Raw genomic sequence first — 17,853 nt, forward strand, 5'->3', positions numbered from 1 at the left:
CACAGAGTACGTAAACTTTGAGACTGGCTTTCTTTACTCAGCGTATTACCTTTGAGATTCATCCAAGTTGTTGTATGTATCAGTAATGTGTGTCTTTTAGTGCTAAGTAGTATTCCATCCTGTGGGTGTACCGCAGTTTGTTTATCCATTCAACCACTGAAGGACATTGGATTATTTCCAGTTGTTAGTGAACATGAATAGAACTGCTATAAACATTCCTGTATAGGTCTAGTTGTCTTTAAGAAGTTCCGTTTTAAGATAGTTCTTTTAAAGAGTTTCCTTTCTGTGTATTATTGCTTCCTGTGGAGATTTTAAAAGATAGCTGTAAATTCTTTGACATTCTTCTCATTGAGAGATGGTGACTGTGTCCCTTTTCCTTGAATCTGAGTGGGCTGCTATGAACAGTAATATATGACAGAAGTGATGCTATGTGACTCTGAGACTAGGTCATAAAAGGCCATGCATTCTGCCTTGTTTACCAGAACACCCACTCTGGAATCCTCAGGCACCATTTGGGAAGTCCAGTTACTGTGAGACAGCTATGCTGGAGAGGGCATGTGAAGGAGCTCTGGCTGACAGTCCCAGCTGAGCTTTCCCCCATCTCTTCCAAGTTGCTAGATGTGTGAGTGAAACCAGCTTGGTCCTGTCAAGAGTCACCTGCCACCTGAAAACCACCAAGTGACCTCTGCTATTCCATGTAGAACAGAAGAATCACCCAGCCAAACTGCCAGATCTCTGAGCCAAGAAACTGGGGGATATAATAAAGTGGTTTTTGTTTTTACCCACTGAGTTTTGATTTGTTTGGTCCACAGATGTGGGTAACTGGAACACTACACAATGAGTATTTAAGCTTCATAGGAACAAGGATTGTATCTCTTAACAAACCTGAAACTTTGGATGCAGTGGCACTCAATAAGCATCATTTTTATTTTTTGAAACTCTGATTTCCACACCATGCTTGGCAAGGCCCCTTATAAATGTTGTGTGATGGTGATGATGAGGAAGTGGAATTACCTTGATAATTACCTTGGTGGTAAGAAAATTATCCAGTAGCTATCAGATGCTGTTAAGTATGTTGCTCATGGACTCACCAACTGCAGAATCTGGAAAGGGAGTTAAAAGACCATCTGTTTTACCCCAGCGTCAGACAGGTGGGCAGTGAGGCCCCAGTGGGGAAGCTCCCAGTGGGAGAAAGAACTTGGAGCCTGATGTCTGATTTCTGGCTTCAAGTGATCAATCAAGGCCTCTGTTCACTAATGTGGATGGGCCACAAAGAACCGCTGGGTGGCTCTATGAGCCAGCAGTGCATAAGGAGGGGTCTAGCCAGGTAATCAAAGGACCCCGACCCAAATAGTTAATGTAGAAAACAGAAGCGCCTCTACACAATTCTTGTCTGTGGTCTCAGAAGGTGTTTAGGAGCTATTGCTTTGATTAAGCACAAGTGTAGGCAATTATGAAAAAGGAACAGTAGGAGAACAAGGATGTGTTCTTGGAAATAAAAAAATCCACAATGGGGCAAATTAAAACAAAACTCACTAGAAGTAATGAGTGACAAATGGACTGTAAAATCTGAGGCAGAGAAAGTAACACTGGAGCCATCCTTATAGATAGAGCAAAAATAAAAAGCAATGGCAATTATAGGAAAGAAGAGATATAAAGAAAGAGAAAAAGTGAAGAGAGTCATGATGTATTCATGCATTTGTTGAACAAATATCTGTTGAGGCCCTCCTCTGGGTCTCAGCATTGGGCATCAGGCAGTGAATAAAACAGGGAAAACGTCCTGGCTTGCTTGGAGCTTATGTTCAGTGAGGGGTGGGGGAATGAAAATAAACAAATAAACAAGTTAAAATGTATCAAATGAGAGAAAGTGATCAGTGCCCTGGAAACACACACAGAGCAGAGAAGACTGAAAGGAGGTGGGGCAATGAGGAGGGAGGGAGCTGACAGCCTTACACAAAGTGGTCAGGAAAAGCTGGCTGTGAAGGTAGCCTGAGTAGAGGTCTGAAGGGGTGAGGGATGGAGCCAGCAGGAGTCGTGGGGGAGCACATTCCAAGCCAAGGGGACAGCCTGTGAAGGCCTCCTGAGACAGGAGCTGGACACCTAGTGTGGGTGGAGCTGGGATGATTCCTGGCCGAGGAGGCCGCGGGCTGGGTGGCGGTGGTGCAGGTGGTGAGAGACTTAAGGCTGTGCTAAGTATTTGGGTCATTTTAAGGGTTTTGAGAGGGAAAGGCATCGAGGGATTTTAAACAAAGGAGTGACGTGATTTCATTTAAGCTTTAAAACGATTATTCAGGCGGTGATGTTGTGATTAGATTTGGGGAGGGGCACCTAATGCAAGGGCAGAAGCGGAGAGAAGAGGGAAGAGGCTCCTGTAATGATTCAGGGAGGGAGGGTGGCAGTTTGCGGTGGTTTGCACTGGCCTGATAGTGATGGAGGTGATGAGAAGTGTCTACATTCTGGATTTACTTTAAAGGCAGGTACAACAAGGTTTGCTGACAGATCGATTTGGAATGGAGGAGAAGAGGGTCATCAAAGGTAGATGAGATTTGGGCTAAGCAACTGAAAGAAGTTGATTTTCACTGAGGAAAAGAAGATCCAGGGGGCACTGGGTTTTTTTGGGGGGGCAGGGATCAGAAATTTGCTTTTTAAAAATTGAATTATAACAGATACAATATTATATTAGTGTCAGGTGTACAATAGTGATTTGATATTTTTATACATTATGAAGTGATCACCATGACAAGTTTAGTTACCGTCTGTCCCCATACAGAGTTATTGCAATATTATTGACTATATTCCCTCTGCTGTACATTACATCCCTGTGACTTATTTATTTTATAGCTGGAGGTTTGTACCTCTTAATCCCTTTTACCTATTTTGCGCCCTCCCCCTGTCCCCTCTGGCAACCACCAGTTTGTTCTCTGTATCTATGAGTCCGTTTCTGTTTTGTTTTGTTTGTTCATTTGTTTTGTTTTCTAGATTCCATGTATAAGTGAAATTATATGGTATTTGTCTTTCTCTGTTTGATTTATTTCACTTAGCGTCGTAACCCCCAGGTCCATCCATGTTGTCACAAATGGTAAGATTTCATTCTTTTTTTATGGCTGAATAATATTCCAGGAGTTTGCTTTTTGATTTTCCAGTTTAAGATCCAACATTTGAGAGGAGCTGTCTGGTAGAGTATTGGAAACGTGAGAATGGAGTTGAGGTGAGAAGCTCAACGTGAGAGGAATATACTTTGTGAATCATTAGTTTATAAGTGGCATTTAAACTGTAAGAGTGGATGAGATTCCTCAGGAGTGAGTGTAGACAGAAATAGCGTGTAGTCAGAGATCAAGGACTGAAGCTGGGCTCGACTCTGCCAACGGATAGCTGTGTTGGAGACACACAGCACAGGAGGCTGAGAGGGAGTGCCCAGTGGGGTAGGGAGAAACCCAGAGGACCTGAAGAAAAGTGTGGAAGGGAGTAGGGTAATTACCTGTATCAAATACTGCTAAGTCTAGCAAGATGAGGACGGAAAAGTGACATCACCACTGACGTCATCAGAGTGGTTTTGGTCAAATGGTGGGGTAAAATGTAAATGTGACACAATGTCAAAAGAGAGGAATTGGAATTGTGCAGAGTTGGGGAATGGGGGTAGCTGGAGGAAGATGGGGGGTCATCAGGGGTTTCTTTTTTATTTTCTATTTTTAATCGTGGTAAGATACACATAACATAAAATTTACCGTCTTAACCATTTTAAGTGTACAGTTCACTGGTATTAAGTACATTCACATTGTTGTGCAACCATTACCACCATCCATCTCCAGAACTCTTTTCATCTTACCAAACTGAAACTCTGTCCCCATTACACAGTTACTCCCCATTCCTCCCTCCCCACAGCCTCTGGCAACCACCATGTTTGTGTCCCGGCAAAAATTCATATGTTGAAACCTAATCCCCAATGTGATGGTATTTGGAGGTGGAACTTTTGGGAGGTGATTAGGTCATGAGGGTACAGCTCTCATGATTGGAATTAGTGCCCTTATAAAAGAGACCCTAGAGAGCTCCCTTGCCCCTTCTGCCATGTGGGAACACAGTGGGAAGAAGGCAGTCTGTGAATCAGAAATCGAGCTCTCACCAGACACCAAATTAACCAGCATCTTAATCTTGGACTTCCCAGCCTCCAGAACTGTAAGAAATAAGTTTCTGTTGTTTATAAACCACCCAGTCTGTGGTATTTTTGTTATAGCAGCCTGAATGGACTAAGACATTTAGGTACCTCATATTAGTGAAATCATACCATATTTGTCCTTTTGTGTTTGGCTTATTTCACTTAGCATAATGTCTTCAAGATTCATCCATGTTATAACATATATTAGAAATCACTTCCCTTTTAAGGCTGAATAATATTCCATCGTATGTGTATGCCACATTTTGTTTTTCCGTTCATTTGTTTATTCATTCATCTGTCGATGGACATTTGGGTTATTTCTACCTTTTGGCTGTTTCAAATAATGCTGCTATGAACATGGGTGTAAAAATATCTGTTCGAGTCCCTGCTTTCAATTCTTGTGGGTATATATGCAGGAGTGGAATTGCTGTATCATATGGTAATTTTATGTTCAATATTTTGAGGAACCAGCATATTATTTTCCACAGTGGCAGTTGCATGATTTTTTGAAAGTGGCATATTTTTTTTTAAACATCTTTATTGAAGTATAATTGCTTTACAATGGTGTGTTAGTTTCTGCTTTATAACAAAGTGAATCAGTTATACATATACATATGTTCCCATATCTCTTCCCTCTTGCATCTCCCTCCCTCCCACCCTCCCCATCCCACCCCTCTAGGTGGTCACAAAGCACCGAGCTGATCTCCCTGTGCTATGCGGCTGCTTCCCACTAGCTATCTATTTTACATTTGGTAGTGTATATATGTCCATGACACTCTCTCACCCTGTCACATCTCACCCCTCCCCCTCCCCATATCCTGAAGTCCATTCTCTAGTAGGTCTGTGTCTTTATTCCCGTCTTGCCACTAGGTTCTTCATGGCCTTTTTTTTTCCCCTTAGATTCCATATATATGTGTTAGCATACTGTATTTGTTTTTCTCTTTCTGACTTACTTCACTCTGTATGACAGACTCTAACTCCATCCACCTCATTACAAATACCTCCATTTCATTTCTTTTTATGGCTGAGTAATATTCCATTGTATATATGTGCCAAAAGTGGCATATTTTCAACACATTTTTAAGGTAATATTTTGGACCAGATGGTTATTAAGACTATGGTGAGATGAAAGACTCTGGGAAGATGGTCAAACGGTGGCATTCTTTTTCATTCTTGCTTTTGTCTGTCCCAGGTCTGTGCCTCTGAGGTCAGCTTGGCATCCATCTGGAAGCCAGGAAGAGGCCCAGACCCAGCACTTGGACACCTGGCATGCCCTTTCCGATAGTGTCTACTTACTTTTTTCCCACATAGGTCTCCTTAACTCTCTTAATAGCTCTCCCACTAAGTTGAATGTTTCTTGCTTTGCATTGGGGCGGTGTGGGGTTCTTAGGAAGACACAGAAGAAATGGCTAGGGACTGACAGCTCAATAAGAAGGAAGGGTCAAGATCAGCTAGAATTTTGGAGGCATTGAGCCCCTGAAGGTCCTGGGCCCTGTTTTACAGATAAAGGAACAAATATTGCTGCAAGAAGAAGAATGTGGAAGAAGATGTTTCCATGAAAATAGTCCTCAAAGATGTGCTTACCAGTCCTGGAGGAGGAGAAGAGCATCGGTATTGCTGAGTTCCCTGGAACCCGGGGCCCCTCGTGGGCACTGTGTGGGCACTGAGTGCTGCCTGTGCATGTGGACATTTCAGTTTCCTCTCTGCATCTTAGATGACCTGACAGCTTTGTTTTCCTCTGTCTACTGAGGCTAACTGGGAAGCTTGTCTATTTAGCATTTATCTACTGTGTTGAAAGAGAGGTGGGGGTACAAGATTAGGAAACCTTTAAACAAAGATTTAAGGAGAGCTATCTCAACATAATTCAAAACTGAACACTTGGACGTCTGGCAATATAAGTCTTGCCAATTTCCATTAAACAATGCAATTCCCATTACAGATTGCAACATGCCTCTCTTCTCGTAAATGTTTTTTCAGGGTCACTCCAGTCCTATCTGATCCCTCTCCCCTTGACCTTCTGCCAATAGACAACTATGAATCAGTAGAGTCGTCTGCTTTCTCCTTCTTGCTCACCTGCAGCCAAGGGCTGGTCAAGGATATGGGAGGGTGCCTAGAGCCCATGCTCTGCAACAAGGGCAGCCACTGCAATGAGAAGCCTGCGCACCGCAATGAAGGGTAGCGCCTGCTCAGCGCAACTAGAGAACGCCTGTGTGCAGCAATGAAGACCCACCGCAACCAAAAATAAATAAATGAAGAAAATTGATTCTTTAAAAAAAAAAGACAAAGGCACTCTCTATGGACTTTCACCTGTGATATTAACATACATGATAATGTTATCTGTCAAGGCTGAAATGGAAGCGCTGTTTTTAATGAGCTTCTGGAACCACCAGTGATACGTTTGCCTGACCAGGCTGAATAAATGATGCTCATGTACTGAAGTTCAATTCTTTCTGCTGGGGGTGAATCCCATGTGGCCAAAGGCCCCGTCTGGCAGTGTGAATGGTGCACAGTGAATGGTGAAGCTGAGATCTGGGCACCATTCTGTGGTAGAAAAGCAGGTCCCTGACCACTTAGAGTGCATGATATCAACTCTGGGGCCCCTTGTCAAGGTGTATCAAGGGCAGGTTTTAATCTTGGGCCTTTCCTGGGTCTCCCCTGCTGTGTACATTCCCAGGCCAGCCTTCCTCCTCACCCGGTCCCCTCTCCCAACCTCAATCTGCTCCGGCCTCCGTGCTCCTGAGACCTCCTCTACTTCTCTCCACCACTCTTTTCACTCTGTGGGATTCTTCCTGGGACTGAAGGGTCAATGCGAGTGATGGCCTTGGAACAGTCAGCCCTCGGGTGACAAGCAGAGAGTCTGGGAGGAGGGGTGCATGCATGGCTGACTCTGACCTGGGACGACACTCCTGGGCCCCCCAGAATTGCACTTTTTTCCTTTCTTCTCTCATCAGCTCCCCTTACAGCCCCTCAGGGACACACTATGGGTTTCACCCTTGGTGCCCATGGCTCCTTATAAGTGATTTTAAACAGTAAACAAACACTGACAGGAGGATTCTTGTAAAGAAATGGCATAATAAAGACCCTGACTATGGTCCTATTGAACTGCCTCGTTTTTCAACGGAAATAATTTGATCAAAATATGAGGACATGGTTACTGCTAAATGACAGTGGGGTTGCAGGGAAACCAGTGTGGCAGTAAGTGTGCGTATGAAGAACTGCCATGATTAAAATCCAAGCAGGAAGCAAGAGAAGATTAGCAAAGAGTTTGCTGTAAGGAAAGGCATGGTCCTACCAAAGAAGAGCCATCCAGTCTGCTGTTTGAAAAAAGAGTTAAACTAGAGTAGGTTTTGGTTCTCCAAACCGACATGCATATACTAGAGTAGCTCACTGGAGTAGCTCATTCTTCTTCATTTTGGATTTAATGTTTTTTCTTTTCTGCGTTTAATGGTTCTTTAGCTGAGAATATGAAGGCAATAAAGGAGAACTGCAGGCCCCCATTTTTCTCTGCTGATAGAACTTTCCCACCGGCATAGGGACGGCTCTTTTTCTCTTTAGAATGATTTCTTGGGGCTACCTGGGCTCTTTCTCTGTCTTTTTATTTCTGTAGGTGGCATAGTCTTGGCAGAGTGTTCGACCCCTCCTTGCACTCAAATCAGCAAGTGTCTTCTGAGAGAAAACTCCATCCTGTCCATTGGCCTCGCCTTTGCAGCTCGATGACTGCAATCATACCTTGGGTGTTCCCTATCTCACTCAGTCTACTTTGCATATTGCCACAAGAACATCGTCAGAGGGTGTCACTCGTACTTCACGGACTTTCCTTTGCTTATGGAATAGCATTCAGACTTCCAGGTGTGGAGTTCAAGGACCCACCACCATCTGGTCACAAGCTGCACTTCAGTCCCTGCCTCTGAGGATGCTCTTGTTTTTCCGCCCCACTGTATGGAGTCCTCCCATCTTTGAGTCCCACCTCAAAACTCACTTCCACTGTAAAACATCTCTGCCCTCCTCAGAAGGGCCTGTTCTAGAATTATTTATGGCTGTGCTTTAGCTCTTCCAGCATGGGAGGCCTCAACAGCAGGTTCTGCTGCATCTTATTATTATTATTTTTTTGCATTTTTTAATTAATTAATTTTTTATTGAAGTAGAGTTGATTTACAATGTTATGTTATTTTCAGGGGTACAGCACAGTGATTCAGGTCCTCATTGGCTATATATTTTATATATAGTAATGTGTATATGTTAATCCTAGCCTCTTAATTTATCCCTTCCCCCGTATCCCGTTTGGTAACCGTAAGTTTGTTTTCTATGTCTGGGAGTCTCTTTCTGTTTTGTAAATGAGTTCATGTATATCTTTTTTTTTATATATTCCACATATAAGCAATATTATATGATATTTGTCTTTCTCTGTCTTACTTCACTTAGTATGATAATCTCTAGGCCCATCCATGTTGCTGCAAATGGCATTATTTTATTCTTTTTTATGGCTGAATAATATTCCATTGTATAAATATACTGCATCTTATTTTTTGTTTGTTTGTTTTGTTTTGTGTTTTTTGACATCTTTATTGGAGTATAATTGCTTTACAATGGTGTGTTAGTTTCTGCTTTAATTTTTTTATTTATTTATTTTTAGCTGTGTTGGGTCTTCGTTTCTGTGCGAGGGCTTTCTCTAGTTGCGGAGAGCGGGGGCCACTCTTCATCGCGGTGCGCGGGCCTCTCACTATCGCGGGCCTCTCACTATCGCGGCCTCTCTTGTTGCGGAGCACAGGCTCCAGACGCGCAGGCTCAGTAGTTGTGGCTCACGGGCCCAGTTGCTCCGCGGCATGTGGGATCTTCCCAGACCAGGGCTCGAACCTGTGTCCCCTTCATTGGCAGGCAGATTCTCAACCACTGCGCCACCAGGGAAGCCCCCAGTTTCTGCTTTATAACCAAGTGAATCAGCTATACATATACATATATGCCCATATCTCTTCCCTCTTGCCTCTCCCTCCCTCCCACCCTCTCTATCCCACCCCTCTAGGTGGTCACAAAGCACCGAGCTGATCTCCCTGTGCTATGGGGCTGCTTCCCACTAGCTGTCTATTTTACATTTGGTAGTGTATATATGTCCATGCCACTCTCTCACTTTGTCCCAGCTTACCCTTCCCCCTCCCCGTGTCCTCAAGTCCATTCTCTAGTAGGTCTGCATCTTTATTCCCATCCTGCCCCTAGGTTCTTCATAACCTTTTTTTTTTAAGATTCCATATATATGTTAGCATACGGTATATGGTTTTTCTCTTTCTGACTTACTTCACTCTGTATGACAGACTCTAGGTCCATCCACCCCACTACAAATAACTCAATTTCGTTTCTTTTTATGGCCGAGTAATATTCCATTGTATATATGTGCCACATCTTCTTTATGCATTCATCTGTCAGTGGACACTTAGGTTGCTTCCATGTCCTGGCTATTGTAAATAGAGCTGCAATGAACATTGTGGTACGTGACTCTTTTTGAATTATGGTTTTCTCAGGGTATATGCCCAGCAGTGGGATTGCTGGGTCGTATGGTAGTTCTAGTTTTACTTTTTTAAGGAACCTCCATACTGTTCTCCATAGTGGCTGTATCAATTTACATTCCCACCAACAGTGCAGGAGGGTTCCCTTTTCTCCACACCCTCTCCAGCATTTATTGTTTGTAGATTTTTTGATGATGGCCATTCTGACTGGTGTGAGGTGATACCTCATTGTAGTTTTGATTTGCATTTCTCTAATGATTAATGATGTTGAGCATTCTTTCACGTGTTTGTTGGCAATCTGTATATCTTCTTTGGAGAAATGTCTATTTAGGTCTTCTGCCCGTTTTTGAATTGGGTTGTTTGTTTTTTTGATATTGAGCTGCATGAGCTGCTTGTAAATTTTGGAGAGTAATCCTTTGTCAGTTGCTTCATTTGCAAATATTTTCTCCCATTCTGAGGGCTGTCTTTTGGTCTTGTTTATGGTGCCCTTTGCTGTGCAAAAGCTTTTAAGTTTCATTAGGTACCATTTGTTTATTTTTGTTTTTATTTCCATTTCTCTATGAGGTGGGTCAAAAAGGATCTTGCTGTGATTTATGTCATAGAGTGTTCTGCCTATGTTTTCCTCTAAGAGTTTGATAGTGTCTGGCCTTACCTTTAGGTCTTTAATCCATTTTCAGTTTATTTTTGTGTATGGTGTTAGGGAGTGTTCTAATTTCATTCTTTTACATGTAGCTGTCCAGTTTTCCCAGCACCGCTTATTAAAGAGGCTGTCTTTTCTCCATTGTATATTCTTGCCTCCTTTATCAAAAATAGGGTGAGCATATGTGCATGGGTTTATCACTGGGCTTTCTATCCTGTTCCATTGATCTATATTTCTGTTTTTGTGCCAGTACCAAACTGTCGTGATGACTGTAGCTTTGTAGTATAGTCTGAAGTCAGGGAGTCTGATTCCTCCAGCTCCGTTTTTTTCCCTCAAGACTGCTTTGGCTATTGGGGGTCTTTTGTGTCTCCATACAGTTTTTAAGATTTTTTGTTCTAGTTCCGTAAAAAATGCCATTGGTAATTTGATAGGGATTGCATTGAATCTGTAGATTGCTTTGGGTAGTATAGTCATTTTCACAATATTGATTCTTCCAACCCAAGGACATGGTATATCTCTCCATCTGTTGGTATCATCTTTAATTTCTTTCATCAATGTCTTATAGTTTTCTGCATACAAGTCTTTTGTCTCCCTAGGTAGGTTTATTCCTAGGTATTTTATTCTTTATGTTGCAATGGTAAATGGGAGTGTTTCCTGAATTTCTCTTTCAGATTTTTCATCATTAGTGTATAGGAATGCAAGAGATTTCTGTGCATTAATTTTGTATCCTGCCACTTTGCCAAATTCATTGATTAGCTCTAGTAGTTTTCTGGTGGCATCTTTAGTATTCTCTATGTATAGTATCATGTCATCTGCAAACAGTGACATTTTTACTTCTTCTTTTCTAATTTGTATTCCTCTTATTTCTTTTTCTTCTCTGATTGCTGTGGCTAGGACTTCCAAAACTATGTTGAATAATAGTGGTGAGAGTGGACATCCTTGTCTTTTTCCTGATCTTAGAGGAAATGCTTTAAGTTTTTCGCCATTGAGAATGATGTTTGCTGTGGGTTTGTTTTATATGGCCTTTATCATGTTGAGATAGGTTCCCTCTATGCCCACCTTCAGGAGAGTTTTTATCATAAATGGGTGTTGAATTTTGTCAGAAGCTTTTTCTGCATCTATTGAGACGATCATATCGTTTTTCTTCTTCAATTTGTTAATATGGTGTATCACATTGATTGATTTGCGTATATTGAAGAATCCTTGCATCCCTGGGATAAACCCCACTTGATCGTGGTGTATGATCCTTTTCATGTGTTGTTGGATTCTGTTTGCTAGTATTTTGTTGAGGATTTTTGCATCTATATTCATCAGTGATATTGGTGTGTAATTTTCTTTTTTTGTAGTATCTTTGTCTGGTTTTGGTATCAGGGTGATGGTGGCCTCATAGAATGAGTTTGGGAGTGTTCCTTCCTGTGCAGTTTTCTGGAAGAGTTTGAGAAGGATGGGTGTTAGCTCTTCTCTAAATGTTTGATAGAATTCACCTGTGAAGCCATCTGGTCCTGGACTTTTGTTTGTTGGAAGATTTTTAATCACAGTTTCAATTTCATTACTTGTGATTGGTCTGTTCATATTTTCTATTTCTTTCTGGTTCAGTCTTGGAAGGTTATACCTTTCTAAGAATTTGTCCATTTCTTCCAGGTTGTCCATTTTATTGGCATAGAGTTGCTTGTAGTAGTCTCTCATGATGCTTTGTATTTCTGCGGTGTCTGTTGTAACTTCTCCTTTTTCATTTCTAATTTTATTGATTTGAGCCCTCTCCCTCTTTCTTGATGAGTCTGGCTAATGGTTTCTCAATTTTGTTTATCTTCTCAAAGAACCAGCTTTTAGTTTTATTGATCTTTGCTATTGTTTTCTTTGTTTCTGTTTCATTTATTTCTGCTCTGATCTTTATGATTTCTTTCCTTCTGCTAACTTTGGGTTTTGTTTCTTCTTCTTTCTCTAGTTCCTTTAGGTGTAAGGTTAGATTGTTTATTTGAGATGTTTCTTGTTTCTTGAGGTAGGCTTGTATAGTTGTAAACTTCCCTCTTACAACTGCTTTTGCTGCATCGCATACGTTTTGGATCGTTGTGTTTTCATTGTCATTTGTCTGTAGGTATTTTTTAATTTCCTCTTTGATTTCTTCAGTGAGCTCTTGGTTATTTAGTAACGTATTGTTTAGCCTCCATGTGATTGTGTTTTTTACATTTTTTTTCCCTGTAATTCATACCTAATCTTATAGCGTTGTGGTCAGAAAAGATGCTTGATATGATTTCAGTTTTCTTAAATTTACTGAGGCTTGATTTGTGATCCAAGATGTGATCTATCCTGGAGAATGTTTTGCGCGCACTTGAGAAGAAAGTGTAATGTGCTGTTTTTGGATGGAATGTCCTATAAATATCAATTAAATCTATCTGGTCTGTTGTGTCATTTAAAGCTTCTGTTTCCTTATTTATTTTCATTTTGGATGATCTGTCCATTGGTGTAAGTGAGGTGTTAAAATCCCCCACTATTATTGTGTTACTGTCGATTTCCTCTTTTAAAGCTGTTAGCAGTTACCTTATGTATTGAGGTGCTCCTATGTTGGGTGCATATATATTTATAATTGTTATATCTTCTTCCTCGATTGATCCTTTGATCATTATGTAGTGTCCTTCCTTGTCTCTTGTAACATTCTTTAAAGTCGATTTTATCTGATATGAGTATTGCTACTCCAGCTTTCTTTTGATTTCCATTTGCATGGAATATCTTTTTCCATCCCCTCACTTTCAGTCTGTATGTGTCCCTAGGTCTGAAGTGGGTCTCTTGTAGCCAGCATATATATGGGTCTTCTTTTTGTATCCATTCAACAAGCCTGGGTCTTTTGGTTGGAGCATTTAATCCATTCACATTTAAGGTAATTATCGATATGTATGTTCCTATGACCATATTCTTAATTGTTTTGGGTTTATTTTTGTAGGTCCTTTTCTTCTCTTGTGTTTCCCACTTAGAGAAGTTCCTTTAGCATTTTTTGTAGAGCTGGTTTGGTGGTGCTGAATTCTCAGCCTTTGCTTGTGTGTAAAGCTTTTGATTTTTCCATCGAATCTGAATGAGATCCTTGCCGGGTAGAGTAATCTTGGTTGTAGTTTCTTCCCTTTCATCACTTTAAGTATGTCATGCCACTCCCTTCTGGCTTGTAGAGTTTCTGCTGAGTAATCAGCTGTTAACCTTATGGGAGTTCCCTTGTATGTTATTTGTCATTTTTCCCTTGCTGCTTTCAATAATTTTTCTTTGCCTTTAATTTTTGCCAATTTTATTACTATGTGTCTTGGCGTGTTTCTCCTTGGGTTTATCCTGTATGGGACTCTCTGTGCTTCCTGGACTTGGATGGCTATTTCCTGTCCCATGTTTGGGAATTTTTCGACTATAATCTCTTCAAATATTTTCTCGGGTCCTTTCTCTCTCTCTTCTCCTTCTGGGACCCCTATAATGCGAATGTTGTTGCGTTTAATGTTGTCCCAGAGGTCTCTTAGGCTGTCTTCATTTCTTTTCATTCTTTTTTCTTTATTCTGTTCTGCAGCAGTGAATTCCACCATTCTGTCTTCCAGGTCACTTATCTGTTCTTCTGCCTCAGTTATTCTGCTATTGATTCCTTCTAGTGTAGTTTTCATTTCAGTTATTGTATTATTCATCTCTGTTTGTTTGTCCTTTAATTCTTCTAGGTCTTTGTTAAACATTTCTTGCATCTTCTCGATCTTTGCCTCCATTCTTTTTCCGAGGTTCTGGTTCATCTTCACTATCATTATTCTGAATTCTTTTTCTGGAAGGTTGCCTATCTCCACTTCCTTTAGTTGTTTTTCTGGGGTTTTATCTTTTTCCTTCATCTGGTACATAGTCCTCTGCCTTTTCATCTTGTCTGTCTTTCTGTGAATGTGGTTTTTGTTTCACAGGCTGCAGGATAGTAGTTCTTCTTCCTTCTGCTCTCTCCCCTCTCCCTATGACTATTTTCTTAATTGTTTTGGGTTCGTTGTCGTAGGTCTTTTCCTGCTCTTGTGTTTCCTGCCTAGAGAAGTTCCTTTAGCATTTGTTGTAAAGCTGGTTTGGTGGTGCTGAATTCTCTTAGCTTTTGCTTGTCTGTAAAGGTTTTAATTTCTCTGTTGAATCTGAATGAGATCCTTGCTGGGTAGAGTAATCTTGGTTGTAAGTTTTTGCCTTTCATCACTTTAAATATGTCCTGCCACTCCCTTCTGGTTTGCAGAGTTTCTGATGAAATATCAGATGTTAACCTTATGGGGATTCCCTTGTATGTTATTTGTTGTTTTTCCCTTGCTGCTTTTAATATTTTTTCTTTGTATTTAATTTTTGATAGTTTGAGTAATATGTGTCTTGGCGTGTTTCTCCTTGGATTTATCCTGTATGGGACTGTCTGTGCTGCCTGGACTTGATTAACTATTTCCTTTCCTATGTTAGGGAAGTTTTTTTAGTATAATCTCTTCAAATATTTTCTCAGTCCCTTTCTTTTTCTCTTCTTCTTCTCGGACCCCTATAATTTGAATGTTGGTATGTTTAATGTTGTCCCAGAGGTCTCTGAGACTGTCCTCAATTCTTTTCATTCTTTTTTCTTTATCTGCTCTGCAGTAGTTATTTCCACTCTTTTATCTTCCAGGTCACGTATCCATTCTTCTGCCTCCGTTATTCTGCTATTGATTTCTTCTAGAGATTTTTTAATTTCATTTTTTGTGTTGTTCATCATTGTTTGTTTGCTCTTTAGTTCTTCTAGGTCCTTGTTAAACATTTCTTGTGTTTTCTCCATTCTATTTCCAAGATTTTGGATACCTTTACTATCATTACTCTGAATTCTTTTTCAGGTAGACTGCCTATTTCCTCTTCATTTGTTTGGTCTGGTGGGTTTTTACCTTGCTCCTTCATCTGCTCTGTGTTTCTCTGTCTTCTCATGTTGCTTCACTTACTGTGTTTTGGGTCTCCTTTTCGCAGGCTGCAGGTTCGTAGTTCTCGTTGTTTTTGGTGTCTGCCCCCAGGGGTAAGGTTGGTTCAGTGGGTTGTGTAGACTTCCTGATGGAGGGGACTAGTGCCTGTGTTCTGGTGGATGAGGCTGGATCTTGTCTTTCTGGTGGGCAGGTCCGTGTCCGGTGGTGTGTTTTGGGGTGTCTGTGACCTTATTATGATTTTAGGCAGCCTTTCTGCTAGTGGGGGGTTGTGTTCCTGTCTTGCTAGTTGTTTGGCATCGGGTGTCCAGTACTGTAGCTTGCTGGTCGTTGAGTGGAGGTGGGTCTTGGCGTTGAGATGGAGGTCTCTGGGAGATTTTCGCTGTTTGATATTACGTGGAGCTGGGAGGTCTCTGGTGGACCAATGTCCTGAACTCAACTCTCCCACCTCAGAGGCACAGGCCTTACACCTGGCCAGAGCACCAAGACCCTGTCGTACACACAGCTCAGGATAAAGGGAGAAAGAAAAAGAAAGAAAGAAAGAAAGAAAGAAAGAAAGAAAAAGAAAGAAAGAAAGAAAGAAAGAAAGAAAGAAAGAAAGAAAGAAAGAAAGAAAGAAAGGGAGAGAGAAAGAGAGAGAGAGAGAAGGAGGGAGGGAGGGAGGAAGGAAGAAAGGAAATAAAACAAAATAAAGTTATTAAAATAATAAAAAATAAGTATTAAAAATTAAAAGAAAATTAACAAGTAATAAAAAAAAAGAAAGAACAGAGCAACCAAACCAAAAAACAAATCCACCAATGATAACAAGTGCTAAAAACTGTACTAAAAAACAAAACAAAACACACAACAAACAAACTGGACAGATAGAACCCTAGGACAAATGGTAAAAGCAAAGCTATACAGAGAAAATCACATGCAGAAGCATATACATACACACTCACAAAAAGAGAAAAAGGAGGAAAAAAAATATCGTTGCTCCCAAAGTCCACCTCCTCAATTGGGGATGATTTCTTGTCTATTCAGGTATTCCACAGATGCAGGGTACATTAAGTTGATCGTGGAGATTTAATCCACTGCTCCTGAGGCTGCTGGGAGAAATTTCCGTTTCTCTTCTTTGTTTCCACAGCTCCCAGGGTTCAGCTTTGGATTTGGCCCCGTCTCTGCATGTAGGTCGCCTGAGGGCGTCAGTTCTTCGCTCAGACAGAACGGGGTTAAAGTGGCAGCTGATTCGGGGGCTCTGGGTCACCCAGTCCGTGGGGAGAGAGGGGTATGGAATGCGGGGCGAGCCTGCAGTGACAGAGGCCGGCGTGACGTTGCAACATCCTGAGGTGCACTGTGTGTTCTCCCAGGGAAGTTGTCCCTGGATCACAGGACCCTGGCAGTGGCGGGCTGAACAGGCTCCCAGGAGGGGAGGTGTGGATAGTGACCTGTGCTGGCACACAGGCTTCTTGGTGGCTGTAGCAGCAGCCTTAGCGTCTCATGCCCGTCTCTGGGGTCCGCACTGATAGCTGTGGCTCGTGCCCGTCTCTGGAGCTCGTTTAGGCGGTGCTCTGAATCCCCTCTCCTCGCCGCGCACCACGAAACAAAGAGGCAAGAAAAAGTCTCTTGCCTCTTTGGCCACTCCAGACTTTTTCCCGGACTTCCTCCTGGCTAGCTGTGGCGCACTAGCCCCCTTCAGGCTGTGTTCACACAGCCAACCCCAGTCCTCTCCCTGGGATCTGACTTCTGAAGCCTGAGCCTCAGGCCCCAGCCTCCACCCGCCCCGGCGGGTGAGCAGACAAGCCTCTCGGGCTGGTGAGTGCTGGTTAGCACCGATCCTCTGTGCGGGAATCTCTCCGCTTTGCCCTCTGCACCCCTGTTGCTGCGCTCTCCCCTGTGGCTCCGAAGTTTCCACCCCTCTGCCTCCCGTAGTCTCCACCCGCGAGGGGGCTTCCTAGTGTGTGGATACCTTTCTTCCTTCACAGCTCCCTCCCAGAGGTGCAGGTCCCATCCCTATTCTTTTGTCTCTGTTTTGTCGTTTTTCTTTTGCCGTACCCAGGTATGTGGGGAGTTTCTTGCCTTTTGGGAGGTCTGAGGTCTTCTGCCAGTGTTCAATAGGTGTTCTGTAGGAGTTGTTCCACATGTAGATGTATTTCTGATGTATTTGTGAGGAGGAAGGTGATCTCCATGTCTTACTCTTCCGCCATCTTGAACGCCCCCTCCATCTTATTAATTTTTAATTTCCCCATGGCATCTAGCACAGGGCCGTGTGTATGCGTGTGTGCGTGTACGTGTGTGTGTGTGTGTGTATGTAGGCATTGATTCTCTAGGCTCAGTCTTTAAAGTGTTGAAGAAAGTCAATTCTAACTCATCTGGTTATTCCAGATAAATTGAAAGGCTCTCAACACACTTTTCTACAATGCAGCAAATATTTCCAAAAGAAAAATAATATCATTCACACTTGGGCTTTCCATTTATAATAGAGGGAGAATTTCCTATAAAGTTTAATGACAGTTGATTTCAAGAAAGGAACCTATTGTATGGGTAAAATTACATTAAGCCGAGGACATTTTGTTTTGATTTATTTTGAATTTAAACATAAAGATGTACAAAAGCTTCATGTTCAGTCTACAATGTGGGGTGGACATAGCCCATGATTTCACTGATCTATTATTTTTT

This window comes from Balaenoptera musculus, chromosome 16 (genome assembly GCF_009873245.2).
Source record: "Balaenoptera musculus isolate JJ_BM4_2016_0621 chromosome 16, mBalMus1.pri.v3, whole genome shotgun sequence".
Taxonomy (NCBI): domain Eukaryota; kingdom Metazoa; phylum Chordata; class Mammalia; order Artiodactyla; family Balaenopteridae; genus Balaenoptera; species Balaenoptera musculus.